This window comes from Ambystoma mexicanum, chromosome 1q (genome assembly GCF_040938575.1).
Source record: "Ambystoma mexicanum isolate Mex_15411 chromosome 1q, UKY_AmexF1_1, whole genome shotgun sequence".
Lineage (NCBI taxonomy): Eukaryota > Metazoa > Chordata > Amphibia > Caudata > Ambystomatidae > Ambystoma > Ambystoma mexicanum.
The window spans coordinates 599,474,976-599,495,263 of record NC_090922.1 but is presented as its reverse complement, the minus strand read 5'-3'; the positions used below and the strand labels follow the sequence as shown (position 1 = coordinate 599,495,263).

Below are 20,288 nucleotides of genomic sequence, written 5' to 3'. Positions count from 1 at the left end.
CATATTAAACCAACGATAGTTATTTCGATAGTTGTGTGTCAATCAAGATTTGGGATGTAGGAAGGTTTCTGCCCTGCAACCATGGCTGGGCCCCTCTCGGAAATTAACTCACTTCTGACATCCTGTACCATCTCAGCACTGATATGCCAGCCATCCTCATAGTTCTTTTAGATGGGACCTTTTAAAATAGGGTAACAATCGCCAGGAAATGGAAATTGTCACTCACCTCACCAGAGCAATGATTTAATCAAACGCTCCACTTGCTGCACAATAGAAACAGTGAGCCGCACGTGTGGTCTCACGGCTTTCTGGATCATCCCGCGTCTGACTCCCGCTGCTACTACCTGAGCAGTTTGAGGATTTCCTGCTTGCCACCCACTGTCCAACAATACCACTTGTGCCCTTGCCCTGAACGGGGCAACGGAAACAGGGAACACATTCAATCAGTGCTCTCTGCTTCTGGGGCTAGATGTTGGCAGCTACTACGGGTGTTTCAAGAAAACAACACAACTGCTAGGAAAGGGGTTGTAGGACTTCCTTGCACTCAGGTCAAACCCTGTGCAGTGGTATCTCCTGGCTCCCCTGCCCTGGCAAGAATTCGTATGTAGGGTGAGGAAGAAGTACAATGCAAATGCAAACACTGGATACCAGGGTTAAGGCACCAGATGGTAACCATGTGGTAACACTGAGGAGGTTTGGGCGGCTTCAGATGGATTTCATTATCACAGATGACTGCCACCACCATAGGTCACAGCTACTCCAAAAACTGGTCAGCACTTGTTCTCTTCATACAATTCATAATGTCTGATTCTGATTGATATTGCAAACCTCCATCTTCAAACCTCCAGGCTTCCACCCTCACTGCAAACAAGCCTCAGCACAAGAGTGGCAGCAAGGGTGGAAGAAACAGTCACTATTGACAACACTGGTGGGGCCATGAGGGGAGACAGAGTAGAGGGAACACAGCGAAGGGAAAACAGAAAAGCAGAGCAGCAGCATGGCACACTACACTGGAGCCCGGGCCCACTAGAACTGCATAAGCTAGGGAATCTAGGAGTAGAGCCGAGCCAGGGTATCTGGCCTGCATCTAAAGCCAAATGCGAGCAGAGGCAGGGGCAGTACTGTAAACGATGGAATGTTCAACCACAAAAGTATTGGTACAAAATAGATCTAGTCCTGGGAAGATATTTGATAAAGTGCGTACATGGTAGACTGGGATTACACCCATCACTTAAACAAACTGTGTGATCTTTGGAAATACGCACCATTTTATCTGCCGAAATTGGAAGTACCTAAAAGGGATTCAGTGCGCAGCCCCATGTATGGTTTAGTATACTCCAGTGTTCCTTCAGCATGTATAACAGTGGCCACTCTATACTGTCTGCCATAAAGGTACTTGGCTCTTGGCATATATGGGGTTATTTTGTGACACATACCTTTTTAGATGGTCTTCTGAACTGCCGAGCGGCAGTGTGAGGTGAGGGGTAGTAACAGAATGCTGCCCTCTTCTCTGGGGGGGAGCAGCAGGACTACGGCTAGATTCTGGGATGGGATCATGGATGCATGAAAATGGGGTTGAGGGGCAGGGGAATGGCAGATAGAAAAGGGGATTGCAGCACTCTGTGATTGGGATGGGTCACGCGGCAGGGTTGCGTCATCACTTACCTTGTGAAGCAATACTCTCCAAGGTTGTAGTCAGTGCGCTCGTGCGCCATTCTCCCACACTAACCCCCATAGTCAAGTGGTGAGACTCCCTGCTCTGCCGGAGCCAAACAATGAATATTGGAGATCGTTTTCAGGCTCGTGGGCAGCAGGTGAGGGCTGATGGTCACGGAGGACCACCCCAGTGCCGTCAAGAGCCGTGTCATCCACAAGGCCCCCACATCATCTCCGTGGAGGACTCAGGACAATGTATTGGCAGTGCCTCAATGCCATGAAGGTGCTTCAGCCCACACACACGTGGGTGAGGAGTAATCCTCAGTGTGGCCTCCATTATTTCCATAAGGCACGCTGTCACTATTGCCCACTAATAAAGTCAACGTGAACAGAGGATAGCACAGGGGCAACATGCTGATCTTGGAAGCAAAACCACGCAGAGCAACAGAGGTTCGAATCTCGAATCTGCGCTTAGAGACCGAACTCGGGATTTAAGAGCGTTATAAAAAAAAATCTAATCAGTAAACTCCTTGGTTTTGTCTTACTAAATGACGAAGCCCGGGGAACAGAGCTGGGAGGCAGATGGAAACGTGATCAATGTCTGTTCCATTCCTTAAGTGAAACTGCTTTTCAGATTGGCCCTTACCAAAGCTCTTAGCGTGACAACACATTTCAAACGTTCCTCTACGAACGAGGTACCCAACGACAATTTATGTGCCGGAGGACGGACTTGGGCTGTGTTCATTTCAATTGTTTTCAGAACTGCACTTCTACGATTGGGCGCTTGTGCTGAGGTGCCATTACCCAAGAGTAGAGGGAACACATCAGAGCTCTAGCTCTGCAGATATGCCAAGCAGTGGGCAGCTCTGCAGTTTATCTAGGAACTTGGCAATCCCTTTCTCTGGATCCCTTGAAAAACTTCCCAAAAAAGGATCTCAACGTTGCAATGATTAACACTTGAGTACAGGAGCGTTATACATGACTTATATCAAATCATTCCAAGGCACCTGTGAACTGGGTTCTCCATTTTTCTTTTGTGAGGGTTTTGTCGCTGGTAGGTTTATTTTGCCACATGATGCGGGGACCTGTTCGGCTGGCCTGTGGGGATGGACATCATATAGGTCAATAAGAGAGCTGGGTGCAGATAAGGGGACCTGGGGAGGAGATCAGAGCTTTTGTTTTAGGGCTTTGTCACCTGCAGGTGTTGGCATCTTCAGTTGAACCTAGATCTGGGGGGAGCTTCAGAATAGGTGATGAGGTGACCGGGAAGGGAAGTGGCACCAGATGGGACAGGGGCGTAGGCACTGAGGGGTCAGGGGGCGAGAGAGTGATATACCCCACGTCTCCAAGAGGAGGGGATAAATGATCGTGTATCCCCCCGTCCCCATATCTGAGTGTCAGAGATGAAGAAACCCAGTCCTGCTGCACTAAGGCAATTGCAAAAGTAAAAGCTGCATTTAAAAAACAAACGCAGTTTCTTTTTGCAATGTCCTCCCACACCCAATCGCCCACAGCCTGCACCTCTCCCAGCACTTTGCCTTGGCACCCACTGCCCTGTCACCACACTTATTTATTGGCTGATGACCACTCCACCTGGGCACGTACAGCTGCTTACTCCCTAGCACTTCCCTCTTGATTCACCTAGCACTTAGCCTGCACTCCCTCATCCCTTCTCTCTCTCTCTGCACTTGCACATTTTAAATGCTCACAAGGCCTAGTGGGTTCGTCTCTTTCTTTCATTGTTGTATTTGTTCTTCATTCCCATGTGCCCTCACAGTTGCCCTGTGGGCGCTTTGAAACACAATTTACTTGTTGTTTACGTGCCTTACAAAGGTACAATAAATAAATAAATAAACACGTACTGTTGAAAATGAATCAGAACAAATGTAGAGTCTATAACGAGGCTGCAGCAGGTGGTCATGGATCACTGATAAGAGAAGTGACGCACTGTAGACCAGACGCGCTGCGTTCATTGGGCAAATGGGGCTTTATGATGAGATGTTAGGGGAGAATTATGTATGCTTTTAACATTGAAGCTTCAGCAGATGAGCCTCACTAGAACGTTTTAAGAAATGTAATGCCCTAAGCAAAACAAATGGTCAAGAATGCCGACATAAAGAAAGTAACTAACAAAATACAGCAACTTTTTAAAGCTATGTTTGTTTATATCCATGATGTCTATTAGTTTGGTATCAGGTAATATTATCCCCATATATATGGTTGCCGTATATAATATCGCTGGGAAAAGGTTGTGGCTATATTATTTGGGTGACCATATATATGGGGACAGGGGCAAAAAAAAAAAGAAATACAAAAATTAAAAATAAATACATTTGGGGGTTGCAGGGGTGTCCCCCGCATGTTCCATGCAATAATGTTGCCACAAAAAACGGCCATTTTTCGGCGATATTTTAGTATGGTGAGATTTTTGTGGCGACATTATTACATGGAACCATTCGTTTTAGATGAAATGAAAAGAAGGTTTGCATTCTGGGACTTGTAGTACGCTGTTTAGGGCGAGGCAAATACCGACACAAAGATACTCTTTTGGCTTAATATTAGGCTTTACATATTGTAAGGTTGCTTTAGTTGATTTGTGTACTTTTCAAGGAAACTCTATAATGCTGTATTATTGTGGTTCTTGAAAGACAAAACACATATTTGCACTAACTAGAGCTTGGAAAGTGTTTGTTAAATTGCCTAAATTACTGAGTTCAAATCATGGCTTCCCTGCTTAACTAAAGTGTGTGATCCTGGTCAAAAATGTTGATCCACATCAACCAAAGCATTAGAACGCTGGAAATTGCTTCAATCCTGTCATGTTTAGAGGCTGTGTCAGTTGCCTGATGTGCATTGAATTGCACAATTTACTGCTAACTTGATACTAGTTCCCACAAACATGCTGTGTTGGAGAATGGTCCCACACAAGTAAGCTTGGCCCTCCGGCCCACAGTCACTCTCCCAACATGTAACGTTCTCCCTCCCCAAAGTTTTACTTTACTGGCACCCCTGCTCCAGACAGAGAAAATAGGTCTGTGAGTGCTACACCAAACCAAGTCCACCTTTTTCTGCTGCAGGTCAATGAGCTCACCAACCCTTGGCCAATGACCAGGTTAATAAATAAAATATTTCAGCCACTGCTGAGCACCAAATGCAGAAAATACCTGTCAGTCGCCCACAAACTATTGGGGAATATCAATCATGTTATTGGGGTTAGAAAGCAGGATCCCCTGGAAACTCAACCCCACAGGGTCTTATTTCGTGTATGTGTTGTTTACATCTTGCCTCAAGTGTTCCTTTTATCAGTTCAGCAAACATGGGGCTCACTAGTATCTAAACTATTGAGAACAAATCCAAAATACGTTCATAAAACAACCTTGACTGTACAGCATGATTCCGTTTTTTGTTTTTTTTGTTTTTTTTGCTGACAAAACCCACTTAGTTTAAGTATAATGCAAGCTCTGAGCTCCCAAATGTATCCAAAATTAAAACTGCACAACTAGAGTGAAAGCTGTACTCAGTATTGGAGCCATCAGGGGAAACTCCCTGTATTGGAGCCATGTCTGCTTTCACAGGAACACACCATGGCTCGGTGGTTTGAGCACTTGCGGCAGAGATCAGCAAGTAACACACGGGCCAGTGTTTGGTGTGTGCTATAACATGCCTCACCTTGAGTGGGTGAGTGCGAGTCTGTTCGGATGCTCAGCCCCAGCAGCCTTTCTTTTGGGTTTCTTTCTTCTAGGCTCGATACAATGAGCACCAGTCAGGTGGCAGTTGCACCTATTTTACACGTACCAAGAAATCATTCATTTTTTGGTGGGCTCAGTATGAAAATGGACTTTGTACGGTATGCAGTGATAACATTGTGGCAAAAATTTCGCTTGTACAAAAAATGGTGGCAACAATGCTGTGGTTTAACCCGTTAAAGGTGTACCCTATTACACCATTTCAGGGGAGTGGGGGTTGCCGGGGTGTCCCCTGTTCCCCTTAAATGGTATAATGGGTCCAGGGATTGCGGGGGTGTTCTCCGCATCCTTTACATGGATTGCGGCGGCAAAACCACTGCCTTTTTGCCACAATATTTTGTGTCCACAGCCATTTTTGCCGCGATTTTAACACATGGAACCCTATGTACTGTAATGTAAAGTGGTCTTGCAAAGTGCAGAGCCTGGCAGCCTCTTGGCACTAATGGACAGATAGCTCCGTGCTGTCTTGCCATTGGCTATCTGGCGCAGTGGGAAGATATCCACTCACAGATGTCCTGCTGCGGGAAACGTCCACAACCTTATCTTAGTTGATATGTGATGTTGGGTGCTTGTGTAGCACTTTACTAGGCTGTCGGTCAGTTTTCAAAGCACTTAAAGTGAAGAGTAGAGACGGCAAGAGGTGTATGGGCTGGAGAGTGGACATTTTCTTCACCTTTGTTTAAACAATTAAAGGCAGCCCGATTTAATAAGGTTTTATTGGGTACTGCAAAATTCTGTGCCCCAAGTCCGATGCAAATGACTGCATCTGCGCTTAGATGAAGTTTATTCTGTTTTATGCGTGTTACAAATGCAGAAATAAAAATCAAATCAGAATAGAGCTGCAACTAAGGGCACCCTGTCAAGTCATTTTCTACTGTGTCAGTTGTACACATTAGGCCTGGGCAGTAGTAGAGTGTCGTAGTGACATATTTGTCCATTTGTCTATTTGTCTGCTTTTCTCTCCTCATATCCCATCTCACCTTATATTCACCAAATTAGCACGTTTTAACCTTGTCATTTATCTGAAATAATGTGTCATGTTTTTAATAAGGGGACAAGAAGACATTGGATAGATCCATAGCCATAGTTATGAGTGGGGGCTTGCAGAGAGTGAAAGTGCAGGCTTGGTAGTAAGAATCAAAGTGATTAGCCAAAGCAGTGTTTAATTTGACAAAAGCAAGTTTGATGGAGTCGTAGAAAGAGAGTTTGGTAGGAAGTCCTTACTTGGTCAGAGAAGAAGGACATGGAGTTGGGCCTTGAATTTCCATTTGGTGGTGGATGAAGGAGAGAAAGGTCAACGCGGTGGGGTGGGGGTGGTGAAATTAATGAGTGACTGGATAGAAGGTGAAGCATCAAACGTACACCAGAGCATGTAAAAATGAGAGAGCAGGCTTGCATGTGTATGCGAGTGCATTTTTGCACTTGTATGTTCATGTGTGAGTGCAGGTATGTGCAGAAGTAGTAGTGATATAGGACCCTTATCCTATTAGTATGGCCTCAATGTGCTTGTGGGTGAATACCCTCAGGGACCGGAGTCCAAGCATGTAGATTGTTGGAATGAGTAGAATGCGGATGCAAATTAGGCTGCGATAGGGGTTAGGTGGACTGACTGTGCTCCTCTAAGCAACTTAAGATGGTCAGGCATAGGGATGAGTGCGGGGGGAGGACATGAGGATTAGAGAGTGCAAGAAATGTGTGTGTGTGTGAGAGATTCTGTGAACAGAAGGGGCATGCATCATGATTACCGTAAGGGGCAGGTGAGTGAGACAGCATGACAATGTTTTACCTTGGCAATTCTGGAGTATATTTTTGGCACATTCAACATGAAAATGTGTTCTTAAAGTAGCATACTGTTATATATTGAAAGCCATTAGCTTCAATATGTGTTCCTGGAGGGGAATGCTGATATGTTTTCGGCACATTCCGCTGTAATGTGCTCTTACAGAGACATGCTGCATATTTTAGACACAGCCATCAGGAATGTGTGCTTACAGTGCCATGCTGACATACATTGGGCACAGTCAGCATTAAGTTTAATTATATCGACATACTAGCACATATTGGGGTACTGCCAGCATTATTATGTTCTGGCAGTAGCATGCTGGAATATTCTGTGCACCGTCAGCATGAAATCGGGTTCTAACAGTGACATGATGGTATATATTGGCCACATCCAACCTCAAAATTTCGTTTTTCAGTGGCAATACTGGAATACCATGTTGGGTAGTGACATGATAAACATGTGTTTTACGTGGCAATGCTGGCATATTGTTGACTTTTTCTATAAACACATCTTGCATGAAATGTGTTAAAAAGAATTCCCTATCTACTGTTGGTGTAGTGATCTGGCACCTATTGGAGTTTATTACCAATTTTAAATAGTATTGTTTTTTACCCAATTTATTTTAAAATGTATACTGTAAATGCATCATTCCATCACAAAACTTAAAAAAAATCTCCCTGCGAATCCCCTCTGCCAACTGACCACCTGTCCCCCAAATCTGTCTAACTGCCTCGGGTACATTTGCTGTGCTTGCTCCTACACGCCTACAAATTACAGGAAAATATTTATGTTCCTCCACTGGAAAACAAATTACCAGCTTCCCCTGTGTTCCCACCAGAATTGTGGTGTCTTCTTCGCCCTGGACAGGGGGAGGATCAACCTTAATGGGGGGAGGGAGGAGGAGCTAGATGGGAAGAGAAGAGGAGACACGGCAGAGGGCAAGAGATGTTCAGGTAGGGTGACCATTCTAAAAAAAAAACCTGGACGGGCTATGGAAATAGAAGTAGGACTAAAGAAAATACACATTCGACTTTAGTCCTACTTCTGTTTCGTTGGCCCGTTGCGGGGGTCATGGAGGGGGTGTGCTAACAGGCACACTCCTCGCATTGGAGGAGAGCGCTGGGGAGGGGAAGGGGGAGGAAAAGGGGGCCCATTCTCACAGGAAAAGTTGCGCCGGGACCCGATTTTGGGATTTCGAAATCGGGGCCGGGCAAAAAAAAAACGGCAAAAAAGGTCTGTAATCAAAACCCCGGAGGGGGTTTATAAACTAAAAAAACTCCCGGGACCCCGGGACGTCAGGTGATTTCCCCGTCTGTCCCGGGAAAACCCGGACGTCTGGTCACCCTATTTATAGGCAGAGAAAAGGCTCACAGAGCAGGAGGGCAGGGGCCTGATGGGAATGAGAGTAGAATTTCCTTAGCGGAGTGGCAAGACTATGGGGGAGTGGAGAGAGACCCCATAGAGAGACAACTCACTGTGGAACGCAAGGGAAGCTGGGTAGGAAGGATACGAGCCTTGCATGGCAGGCTGAGCGACGGATGGCAAGGGGGAAAGAGGAGAGGTCTTACTTGGGAGAGGGCAAAGCTGAAAGAGGCCTCAGACAGGCTGGCGAGAGTTTCATGGGAAAGAGAGGGGACTTGCATGGGGGGGTTACAGTTCCCCTCCCTTCCCCTGGCTTATTATCTCAGGCTCACAGTGTGAATAGCAGCGGGACTGCACTTCCGCAGCTGTGCAGGACGTGCGAAAAGCAAAATGAAAATAGGAAAACAGATAAAGCCCGGTTATTAAACGTGTCAGATCGCCATGGCGATCTGACTTGAGACCGTGTTGTTATGGCAATCTCCATGGGAACTGCCAGGACCACGCTCTGGGAATTTCACAAGACGATTGGCAGACGCCTCTTGTTCCTCTTTGCCCCAATAGTGCCCGTTAAATTCCTGGTAGAGTCTGGCCTCACACTGCCCTTAGAGCGTTGGTCTCTGGTTCTTCTCTGCCCAAATTCTGCCTCATAGACTCCTGGTATGTGGTTCTTCTCTAGTCAAATCTCCTTGAACTGCCCATTGTATTCCATGTCAGTGGATATTCTTTGCCCAAACACTACCCATTATCTTCCTAGTCTGGGGTGTTTCGCTGCTCAAATACGGCCTGTTAGGTTCCTGATCATGTCTCCTTGCTGCTTGTATTGGCCATTAGATTCCTGGTCTGTGGTTTCTCTCTGCCTAAATACTGCCCATCTGATACCTGATCCATCTTTCCTCTCTCCTTGTCCTGCCCATTTGACTCCCACAAAGTGCCCCTCGATTAGACGAATTTCACAGCTTTGCTTTTTAATAATTTCTTGCAGTCACACTTTTGTTTGTAACAGATGCCTGTACAGTTATTTGCCCTTAAAACACGTTCAGTTAATTAAATCCCTTTTCACGATAACTAACCGCCATTCGGCTGTGAGTATAAATAAATAAATAAGTAAGTAAACGGTCTACTGCCATTCTCTGTAGCGCACAACTTATCTTTATTTACTCTTAATGCTTTAAGTGCAAGACAAAAGAGGCCGCCACAATGTCATAAATTGTGCTAACCACGTTCACATTGCTTTACGTGGCAATTATGTAACAGGAAATCAATTTTCTTGTTGTGGTTTGTATGTGAACTGTGGCAGTATGAAAGATACACAACAAACAGAAGACCCCCTAGCAGCATGCATCATGCTCTGTCGTCATGCAGCTTAGCTGGCTAGCGGTCAATACCTAAATGATTACATTCCCAAACGAGTGTACCAGTTGCAGGAAAGCAATCGCCTCAACACTTGCTCACGTAGTGGTCTTTATGTTGTTTATTGAATTTCCTTGGGTAATGTTGTAATACAAGCATAGGGTCAACCGGCCTTGGAATTAAGTATCACGGACCCGTGGGCTGATTGACCAAACTGCACGAAAATGTCAACCTAGGAGATTAGAATTGTGTGCCGATGCACCTCCACAACTCCACAGCTCCACAGACACCACGCTCCACTTTCCAAGCTGATTTCAGAAATGCAGCCTTTCCACGTTTGAAACCTGAGCGCCGTACCTTTTGCTGAACACGACGACACACCAGTAAAATGCGCGGCTCTTTTTTAGCCTTTCCTCCTTACGTTTGGTAAAAACGACCAAACACCAATAATGTATTTAGGTCTACAGTAAATTATTCCATTGTTACTGCTTCATCCTTTCTGAGTTTTTTTTTCCATAGGATTTGAGATGTAAGCGAGCAAGAGGCAGGCAGGAGGCCCCAGGAGCACAGCCACCGCATCTCAGAACCCCGCAAAGCGCTAGAGGCTGCCTGAGCTGTCAGTCCTCATGTAGCTATCTAAAGCTTTCTAGATCTTCTGGAACTGTTGAAATGTGTGCTTGAATTGCTATCACACTTCAGATTGGCGGGAAAGTATGCAGGCTCTCAACAACAGACTCACAGCCACCCACAATCTAAAGTCATTCCCAAACCTGTCCGCAACCTCAGTGCACGCCACACGTTGCGCCAACCTCCAAGGTTTAGCAGGGTTTAGCAGGTGCTTGTCAAGGTTTAACAAGGCTTTGGAAAGTTTGGCAAACCTCCGGCAGGAGATCTCTCTCAGTCCTCTCCTCTCCATACCTCTCTGAGGCAGGGTGCTGGGTGCTCTCAGTGCTCTGGTCCCAGGTCCAGGACGTGCCGTGATGGAACAGCTTACCTTCAGCACAGGGGCGGCACTGAGCAGCAGCTCAGCCGGTCAGCGGGACTATAGAATGGTCTGCTCCGCTCAACCCCCGACCTTCCGTTTACCTCTTACCACTTTCCTTACTCTTTATTTCCACAGCACCTTCTCTAGACCAGGAGCAGTTTCATCTCCAAGCCGTTAGAAAAAGGGACAAATTAACGTGAGAAGCGTGTTAAGCCACACTGCATTCGATCACTCAGTGATCCACGTTTTGCAATCGCCTCCGACACTCTCCACAGCTTTCCCAACCACATCTTACAGTGATGAACCTAGCGTGGCAGTTGTGATGGGGAAGCCTTTTGAATGTTTTTATAATAAGCCAATTACCATGGTAATCGGAAAACAATGCATTTCCATGCAAAGGATAATGTCAAAAACTCAAGGTGGGATCATGGTGGGGCTACTGTGATTGTGGATATGTTTCCAAGAGACAATGTGACAGGAAAGAAAATGGGTTACATTGGCCATGGCCAAATGCCCATAGTCTTTTAGTTTAATTTTGGAAATGTGGACAGCAGCCATGGCTGAAAGACTATGGCCAATGTCGTGAGCTCTGGTTATTTATCAGTGAGGGGTATATGGGCCAGGTCTTTAGCCCAGAAGACCAACGTCTTTTATCTTAACTGTTGCAATGTTAACAGGGCCTTGGCCACAGGTATGGTATTTGCTAGGGAGGGCAATATGGGCCATGGACATTGGCTGGGTGCAATGGCCGTGGCTGAAGAATTGCCCCATTCATTTCCCACTCTTCTCCAGGGGAGTTGCAATGCCACCAACTTGGGCTGAAGAGATACCTACTTGCCATTGGGGCAATGCTTCTTGATGTTTCCCTCCCACTACTATCTGATGACCAACTGGTGCTTCTACTGCATCTTTAAAGGTCTGTATTTGTTGCTGATGTGCAGCAAAATGGCAATGATAAGCTTGCCAGCAAATGAGCCCCCCATATATTACTTCTCAACAGGTTTTCCCAAGAGGACCACCCTAGGTCCCAAGTCAAGTCACACCCCAATATGCCATTCATCATTTGCCTCACCTTGCACCTTAATGGTTGTATAACTGTTCAACCCCCCATATATAATTATCAGAGCCCCCTTGTCCAATAACCTTCCCAGCACTGGCAAGATATTTTTCTATTGATTTCATGTAAATTAGAAAGGGTTAAGTATTAACGACTTATGAGTTTATACAAAACCTCTTTGTATTGGACATATCTGAAGGATACCCTCCACCCTTGTCTGGATTCTGTCCTATTGTTCCTCTGTCTGCACTATCTCAAAATCTCCTTCCAATCTCACGTGTTAATTCCATTTTGGCAAAGTTTTGGAGAATGTCACCTCTCTATATAGTTTAGTAAACAATTCACTGGAGCCCGCCCGTGTCTTGAGACTTGTGTTGAAACTAGCTAGGGCTCTACCCATTGCCTCTTTTGTCTCCCTCCTTAGTATCTAGTGTCTTCGCTGCACAAACTCTCATCTGTCTGTTTCCTGAATCCCAAACTTATCCTTGCAATCCTGGCAGGACCTGATCTCACAATTTGAGGAAAAATGAAAGCGACGAACACAGCTGCCCAGCTTCCATCATTGAGACCCTGCAGACTGGAGTCCTGGTGAGAATTCATGGTTTCCGAAAAGTGTGTAAATGGGGAGGGGACAGTAGTGAGACCCTTCTTTAGTAACCAAGCTGTACCATACCTCAAGATCTGGTCACTGAATTAGTACAGATGGAGATCAGTCTATCGGGTTTTGGGAGCCATATCAGTTCCCGCATAGGTCTTTCACTATACGCTCAGTCCCATGTCCTCCAGTTTCTTGTCAGAACACGCCTTGCACCCCTTGCCAGAAAATCGTAACTATACTGCTATGTAATATATGCATACATCAGGACATCCCAGGGACTGGCAAGAGTACCTTTCTCTCAATTCCTGGTTTCCTACTATTCCAACTGAACACAAACATGTCTTTCTCCAATGTAAACAGTACTCTCTTAGGTAAGTGTGTGGGTGATGCTTGCAAAGATTATAGCACTTTTGGGAGGATATTAATTTCCAGAGCATTGGTTCTCTCGGCCAGTAAATGGCTAGTCTATTCTGACTTCCCGTGCTGGATCTTAGAGTGGTGCACAAGGCTGGATAGTTCAGCTTGTACAGATTCCACATCCTATGTGGAATACTCACCCCCCCTAGGTATTTCATGCTATTTTTAGCACAAGAAAATCTCACTTTCTCTGATATCTTCATGCAATCCCCCTCTGTGAGATTAAGGCCTGATAGCCCAGATGTAAGTACATTATCCTTGAAACCAGACACAGATTAAAACGTTCCCAGCTCTTCTGAAAATGTCGGGAGGTAGGTCCCAGGTTTGAAAGTGCTGCGAAGACGTTGTCTGCAAACAGCAACTGCTTATATTCCGCTGCACGAAGCTCTATTCCCTCGATATCAGCATTCACCCAAACTCTGCATGCAAAGGGTTCCACTGAGTGGATGAAGAGACAGGGTGACAAATGATATCCCTGTTAAACCCTCATGCTATGGAGATTACCTTTAAATCATAGGATAGAGGGTGTCGCTGTGCCTTGGGTATTCAGAACAGAAGGGGGTTAATATTATACCTGAAACTCCCCTTGTCAACCCAAAGTTAATGCAATAAATGCTGGGATATCCATTTAAATCTAATCCTCTTGACAAGACAGGTGGAGCACCAGAAAGAGGCAAATATCATAAACAATATGTATATACAATATAATGCGAAAAATGTACAACAATAAAACACAATTCTCAGATGAAGTAAAACAGTTCTGTATTTGGTTGTATCAACAATTTATGAGGATCACTGTTTGTCTGGTGGTAGTCCACCAGACATGGAAAAGTTGCAACCAATATCTGTAATGTAAATCAAGAAACATAAAATGAGATAATAGAGAAACAACTTGTTATGTTGTGACACACACCCAATATTTTCCTCTTCTCTAATTACAGAGAAAATATGTCTGGATCCAAGTGGTGGTGTCAGATGAATGGACAGACATGCAGAAAAAGAGGGAGAAGAATGATAGGCAGAAGTAAGGGAAAAGAAGCATATAGTGGACAGTATCAGCAAAGTTAGGACAGGAGTGTGCCTGCCTGTCCTGACTAAAAATTAAGAACAAATCAATGCGGTCAACGTAGTTTGTGCTGCTATGATTCGGAAGTGACTCCTTGTTGTTCCCAATAGGAGGTCTGGAGAGGAAAATGCAAACAGAAAAACCTGATATTACTTCCCAGGTATATCGTCCTTTTCCGAAGTAGGAGTTTATTTCCTCGATATCAGCATTCACCCAAACTCTGCATGTAAAGGGCTCCACTGAGTGGATGAAGAGACAGGGTGACAAATGATATCCCTGTTAAACCCTCATGCTATGGAGATTACCTTTCACAAATATCTTTTCATCCTAATTCTAGTAATCGGGCTGGACGACAAAACCACACCAATGACGTACCGATTCCATAAAGCTCCAATCCACCCAGTCGAATGCTTTCTCGGCATCACCAGTGGGGCAATATCGAACTCTTCTCCATAAAGCAGGCTGAACAATCTGGATCTCTTATTCTGTGTAGTAAGCCTCCTCACATTGCACATCATTGATTGTAAACATCTAACCATCTATCTAAATGGGGTCATTTCAGAGGTGCTACCCTAAGTCTTCTTCTTGATCTAAGAAACAAGTAATATGCAGGATCATTTCCACACTCCGGTCACTTGCCCTCTATCCCACCTGATATATATATATATATATAAACAAAACCATGCTTGATAAATTGTGGCATCCCCACCACATCAGCCAATTTCACTCCTGCTACCGCCCAGCCAGGCATCTAATACCAAAGACGTTTTCAACGTGTGCTACTAATCACGTGGACAATGTAATTTGATATCATTTGTCCTAATCCACACACAGTAACAGCTTCTTTAGTCAGGTCCCAAAATGTCAGTGCATGCTTGGTGTGGTCATTTGATCAATGCCCATGATATGGTAGTTGAATGCCCATTATATGTTAGTTGTAAAATGTTTTTGACTAGGTCAGCTATTCTGAGCTAATTTATTTAGCACCAGGTCTTTTAAAGATCTGCCAGGATCCCTGAGACACCACTCACCACAAGAACCTATTTAAGGGCCACCTGATGATCAAAGGACTACCACATTCTTCAAAGCGGTAAACCATGCTACGCTATGCTGCAATGAACTCATGTGTAGTATGGACACAAACACTGGTGATTGATGATTTTTTCATGGCATTTGCTTTGTTTTGAACGTTTTACAAATCTAGTTTGAGGCTAGCACCTAGCACCATCGTCCTGCCATAACAGGCAAAATACCCGACTCCACCATATCACCCTGCACATGCTTTGCTGTGTGCACAAATAACAAGCATCACACAAAGTAAGCCCTCACAAAACTCGCCAACACTATCATCCACCCATGGCACCTCACCAAACATGTACACTAACAAGTGCACAGTGGACAGTCTCCAGCAAGCTGGACATCAACACACAACAACATCCTAACAGTCACACCACAAAAAGAACCTGCAAACCCCCATGCATAAAATCATAAACAGACACAGATGATCTCATTGAAAACTCGTCTGTGCTCCTACTAACCCTCCCATAGCACCACCTATTTACTTGCATACCCCAAGTGTCAAGGGGCCATGCTAATGGCAGAAGGTATGTTTCATCAAGACTCAGCAAAATACCATAACATAGCAAATACCACAAAATCATAGGCTTTGATTTGGGGATTGTTGGCATGCACATTGACCTTAGGCCAGGGCGACCTGCGCACAACAAGAATTTAGAAATTCAGATCAGGAAACCATGAGTCATTGGGCCTCATTCCGAGTATGGCGGTAAGGGATAGCGGCCACCGCTAACGAGAGCGGTGGCGGTAATCCCTTACCGCCATACTCCGAGTTCCCTTAGCGCCATGGTGCTTTTAACACCTGCTTTTAGCAGGCGTTAAATACCATGGCGCTAAGGGACCTTGATGTTAATTACGCCACCGTAATTTACGGTGGCGTAATTGACGCCTTCCCCACTCCCATTATGCCCTATGGGGCAAGAATGGGAATGGGGAAGGGTAAATGGGGATTGGGGAATTACCGCCCCGCCAACCTTGGAATGGGGCGGTAATTCCGCCAACCACCAAGGCGCTGCCGGTCCGGGTACGGCGTCAACCAAGGCGTTAATAGCGCCATTGGTTAGCGCCGTACTCGGAATGAGGCCCATTTACTTTAAAAAGTTCAGAATGTATCTATATGTTGGGTATGTGCACAAATAAAGGCATACCAAAAGGGAATATGCATGCACAAACAGACATGCAAACATGAGCAAAACAGACAGATCAGTATAGACATGTATGGACGGGTGTCAGGCATGTGCAGAATAAATGGAATGCACAATATCAGATCCAGAAGCCTCGGGAAATATAAAGATAGGCCTGTCCATTCTCTGGCTCTTATGACGGGGTTATTCTTCTGAGAAACCTGTCTGATTCTTGCAAACTGTCTCTGTTTGAATTGCCTCTAGATGCACCGCAATATGAGTACACTGAAGTTTATGTTACATCTTTGTCTGCCAGAATTCTTGATGCAAGGTCCGGCACAGCCCAAGAGTAGGGGCGTGGATATTCTAGGCTTGATTTTGCATTTAGGCACTTATTGATGTTCTGCGTTCGGTGGGCGCATCTTACCTTCTGGGAGTTCAGAACAACAATTAGCCTGTACACTTCATTTAGGGTTTGTGTGGGACACCTCGCTGAGTTATCTTACAACTTGTGTAGGCAGGGTACTCTCCCTTCATGCTTTTCTGCTGCCAGCAACTCCCTTACAATGGCATGACCATGAGCTCAAGACATGGGGCCTCATTACGACTTCGGCGGTAGCCATGCCGCATGGCTGCGCCCAAATCGGGACCGGGTTCCCAGAATGGGGAATTACTGGGCCATTCCGAGTTCGGAGGGCCTGGTAATTCCTCCCTCCAGGAACCCGGGCCCGGACCTTCCCCATTCCCATCTGAGCCCGCATAGGGCTCAATGGGAATGGGAGAGGTAGCAAACAACGGGCCGATTACGAGCGGCCCGTTGTTTGCTCCCACTTTCCCTCGCGGGACCCGGTAAGGACGCCTGGTTTAACCAGGCGTTACTTACCGGGTCCCACGAGGGGAGCTTGTAATGAGGCGGAACGGGTTTAACGGGTCCGCCTCCTTTAGCGGAGCCCATTAACCTGTTACGCCTCAGTCGTAATGAGGCCCATGGAGTTCATGTTGCCTGATGACTACTATTGATAACACACGTGCTAAGATGTCCACCAGGAGGTCTAATTCAGTATACGATTTTAGATATGCACACTTTAATATAACCCTGTGCGAACAAAATATGCAGAGATTTTTGCATAATGTAATGTCTTTTTATATTTATTTTAATGTATAGTTGCTATGCGTGGTGTTTTAGGCTGTAGGCGTTTCCACCGTGGTTTGGTTCATGGGGGTAAGCGGTGTGTGTATATATACTTGATGGCCATGTCTTCTGGACTTTTCTGAAATTAACATAAGCACGTCTGGAAACTGAGTATTCAAGCTCCCTCTCTCCCACTCACAGCCTTCACCCCTCCCGATGGCCACACAGCGAACGCATTAATGAGTCTGGAAAGAGATTTGGAAAGGCTGCGGAACATGTCTTATGTTATGTCGATTAGTACCGCAGAGTGCTACCACCCAGGGGCAGTCTCCAGGCGCTTATTTTGTAGAACATAACTACCACTCTCCCCCACCCCCCCCCCCCCCCCTACTACTACCATACTGCTCTGCTTACAGTCTGGGACTTTAGAGACACACCGAAAACAGACAAACATGAGAACATGTCCAGGAAAGATGCAGAATCTATTACCACCCTACGCCCTCAACATAGCAACTCTACACGCCATACCATGAGGCACACTTCCGAATTCGAGCATGGGAACAGCATGCCAAAAACACACAGACATGCGTGAAATTCGTGCAGAAACGTCTCACAATTCGGCGGTGTGCAAAACATGCAGACAACACATACATGGAAAAACAAAAGTGGACGCACAGCATGAACATGAACAGACACAGACATTCCAGGTTCCATTTGACAACATCAATCACACGGCACACACATTTCTGAACATTCAGAAAAGTGCAGGTTCATCACACAGTCTACAAATAAAAAAACAGAGGGAATTAGCTAAAAAAAATAACTTTCCCTCATTGTTAGGGTTGTTATTCCCAGAAAAAGAACGTACAGTTTACACACATTGGGAAGGCCAAGGTTAAGTCAAAAGCACTCAGTCCAAATCAACTATGTTCTTAATACAAAAAAAGTGCACCTGACTACATTTTAAACCATAACTCACACTTCAGCAGCACGTCATAACAATCACTTTACACATTTGACAACGTACACCTATAGTTAAAGTGAGTAGTGAAGTATTAAGGTGAGCTTTTCACTAGTGAACTAGCTAATCTGGGCTGAGCGTTTGTTCCTTAATATCGGCATTCCTGGTATACTTTACATATTTATGGACATTACCCTTAACTTAAATAAATGTAAACCTTACATAATGCTTGTGAAGGTTCAACACACTTACGAAGTAGGAGAAAAACTGGCCATGCAACAGCTGATGTGGTTTTCGCTGTCAGTAGTGGTAGCAATTGCGTACGGTGATTCACAAATACAACCAATCGAATCCAAATTGCAAAAGCAACCTTTTTCATTTGCTTTTCAAAAGACTTTTTGAACGAATAGCAGCATTATGTAATGAGCGGTTTAACGACACATGCGCACATGCGCACATAGTTCAACAACTGCAGGACATGGATGCTGCAGCAACTCGGGCAGAACATTATGGTGGCGTGTTTCGTCCCGATGAAGAGCTGCGAGCGTGAAACATGTGTCCACTCGCACTTTTAATGAGTTTGTTCTGATAAAGAGTATACCACAAAGAATCCAATTGCATGCATGTGACAGAACATCCCTGGCAGAGATGATATTATAAAACAAATCTGTGCCTATAAAGATACACTAGTGCATGCATGAACCATGGCAACACACAAGAAGAATAATCCCATTCATTTTCCTCTCTTCTCTAGGGCAGCTGCAATCCCTCCAGTTTGGGTTGAAGAAATAACGTCTTGTGATTGCAGGTATGATGCTTGAAGTTTCTTTTCCTATAATGGCCGACTTGTACTTCTAAAGCATCTTTGAAGCTCTGTATTTGCTGGTTCTGTGTTATCCGGTTTGCCTGTGCGGTTTGAGTCTGACATGATCATAATTGTTTGGGAGTTTTGCTAGTCATCTCCAAGGACCTTGAGAAAGGCTCCCACGGCCGCAAAGCTGCTTTTGTGGAACATTAAAGGTGGGCTGTTTTTATTAGAGATGCATAGATTGCAGCTTGGTGAAACTCCTATTTAAAGGTGTGTTGTTAGTTGGTGTCTCTTCTTCCGCTTATTCCTTACTTCCTAAATAGGTAGGATGGATTGTCAAGCCTTAGTACTCTCACTGATGACACCATGGGCCTCATTATGACCCAGGCGCTAAGTGTTTAACGGCGCCGTAAAAGGCTGCGGCACTGTTAAACACCTAGCGCCTAATTACGAGGTCCCTTTGCGGGACCCGACCTTAACGGCTGGTTTCACCAACCGTTAAAGTAGGGACCCGCAAAGGGACCTTGGTGCTAATTACGGTACCGCAATTTGCGGTACCGTAATTAACGCCTTCCCCATTCCCATTGATCCCCATGGGGCGAAAATGGGAATGGGGAAGGGCCATGGCGGCATGGGGAATTACCACCCCGACAACCTCGGAATGGGGTGGTAATTCCCCATTCCGCCATGGCGGACTCCGGCATGGACCATGGTGCTAATAGCACCATGGTTTAGCGCCGGAGTCCTAATGAGGCCCCATGAGTGGTTAACAAAATGCATTCTGCGTATTCTGATTATTTCTTTTTCATACTAAGGGACACGCGCAAACTTGGTTTTCTCTTCAAATCCACGTATCTCATTGAGTTTAACATCTAAACAAGAGAGTGTACCCTTACTGAGAATGATTGAAACCACAAAGATTTTAGGCGGGCAGGTGCTAGAGTTTTAGAGCTGTCCACTAATGAGATTTAAAGAAAAAGATTAGGTTTCCTTATTTTAGAAATCCTGTGAATGAACCAACAGCTATGCACAATTACCCACCACTGTGTCAGTGTACTGGGTGCTTCTTAAACATACATTTATTATGTTTTGCAAAAGATAACAGGTAGATATCTGAACAAGAAAACAAAAGATCAACATGCAATTGCGAAAAAGTGCAATCATTT

The 20,288-nt window shown here is 45.2% G+C and overlaps 1 protein-coding gene across 4 annotated transcripts in view; it reads left to right on the top strand.

Moving 5' to 3' along the window:
• Positions 1–20,288, top strand: part of TNR (tenascin R) — a 2,098,594-nt gene that overhangs the window by 1,211,253 nt on the left and 867,053 nt on the right. For all 4 annotated transcript variants that reach the window (XM_069641143.1, XM_069641142.1, XM_069641141.1 and 1 more), the window contains one exon: positions 19,069–19,122. The gene's annotated coding sequence lies outside the window, so the exon portion shown is untranslated. The remainder of the gene's footprint in view (positions 1–19,068; positions 19,123–20,288) is intronic.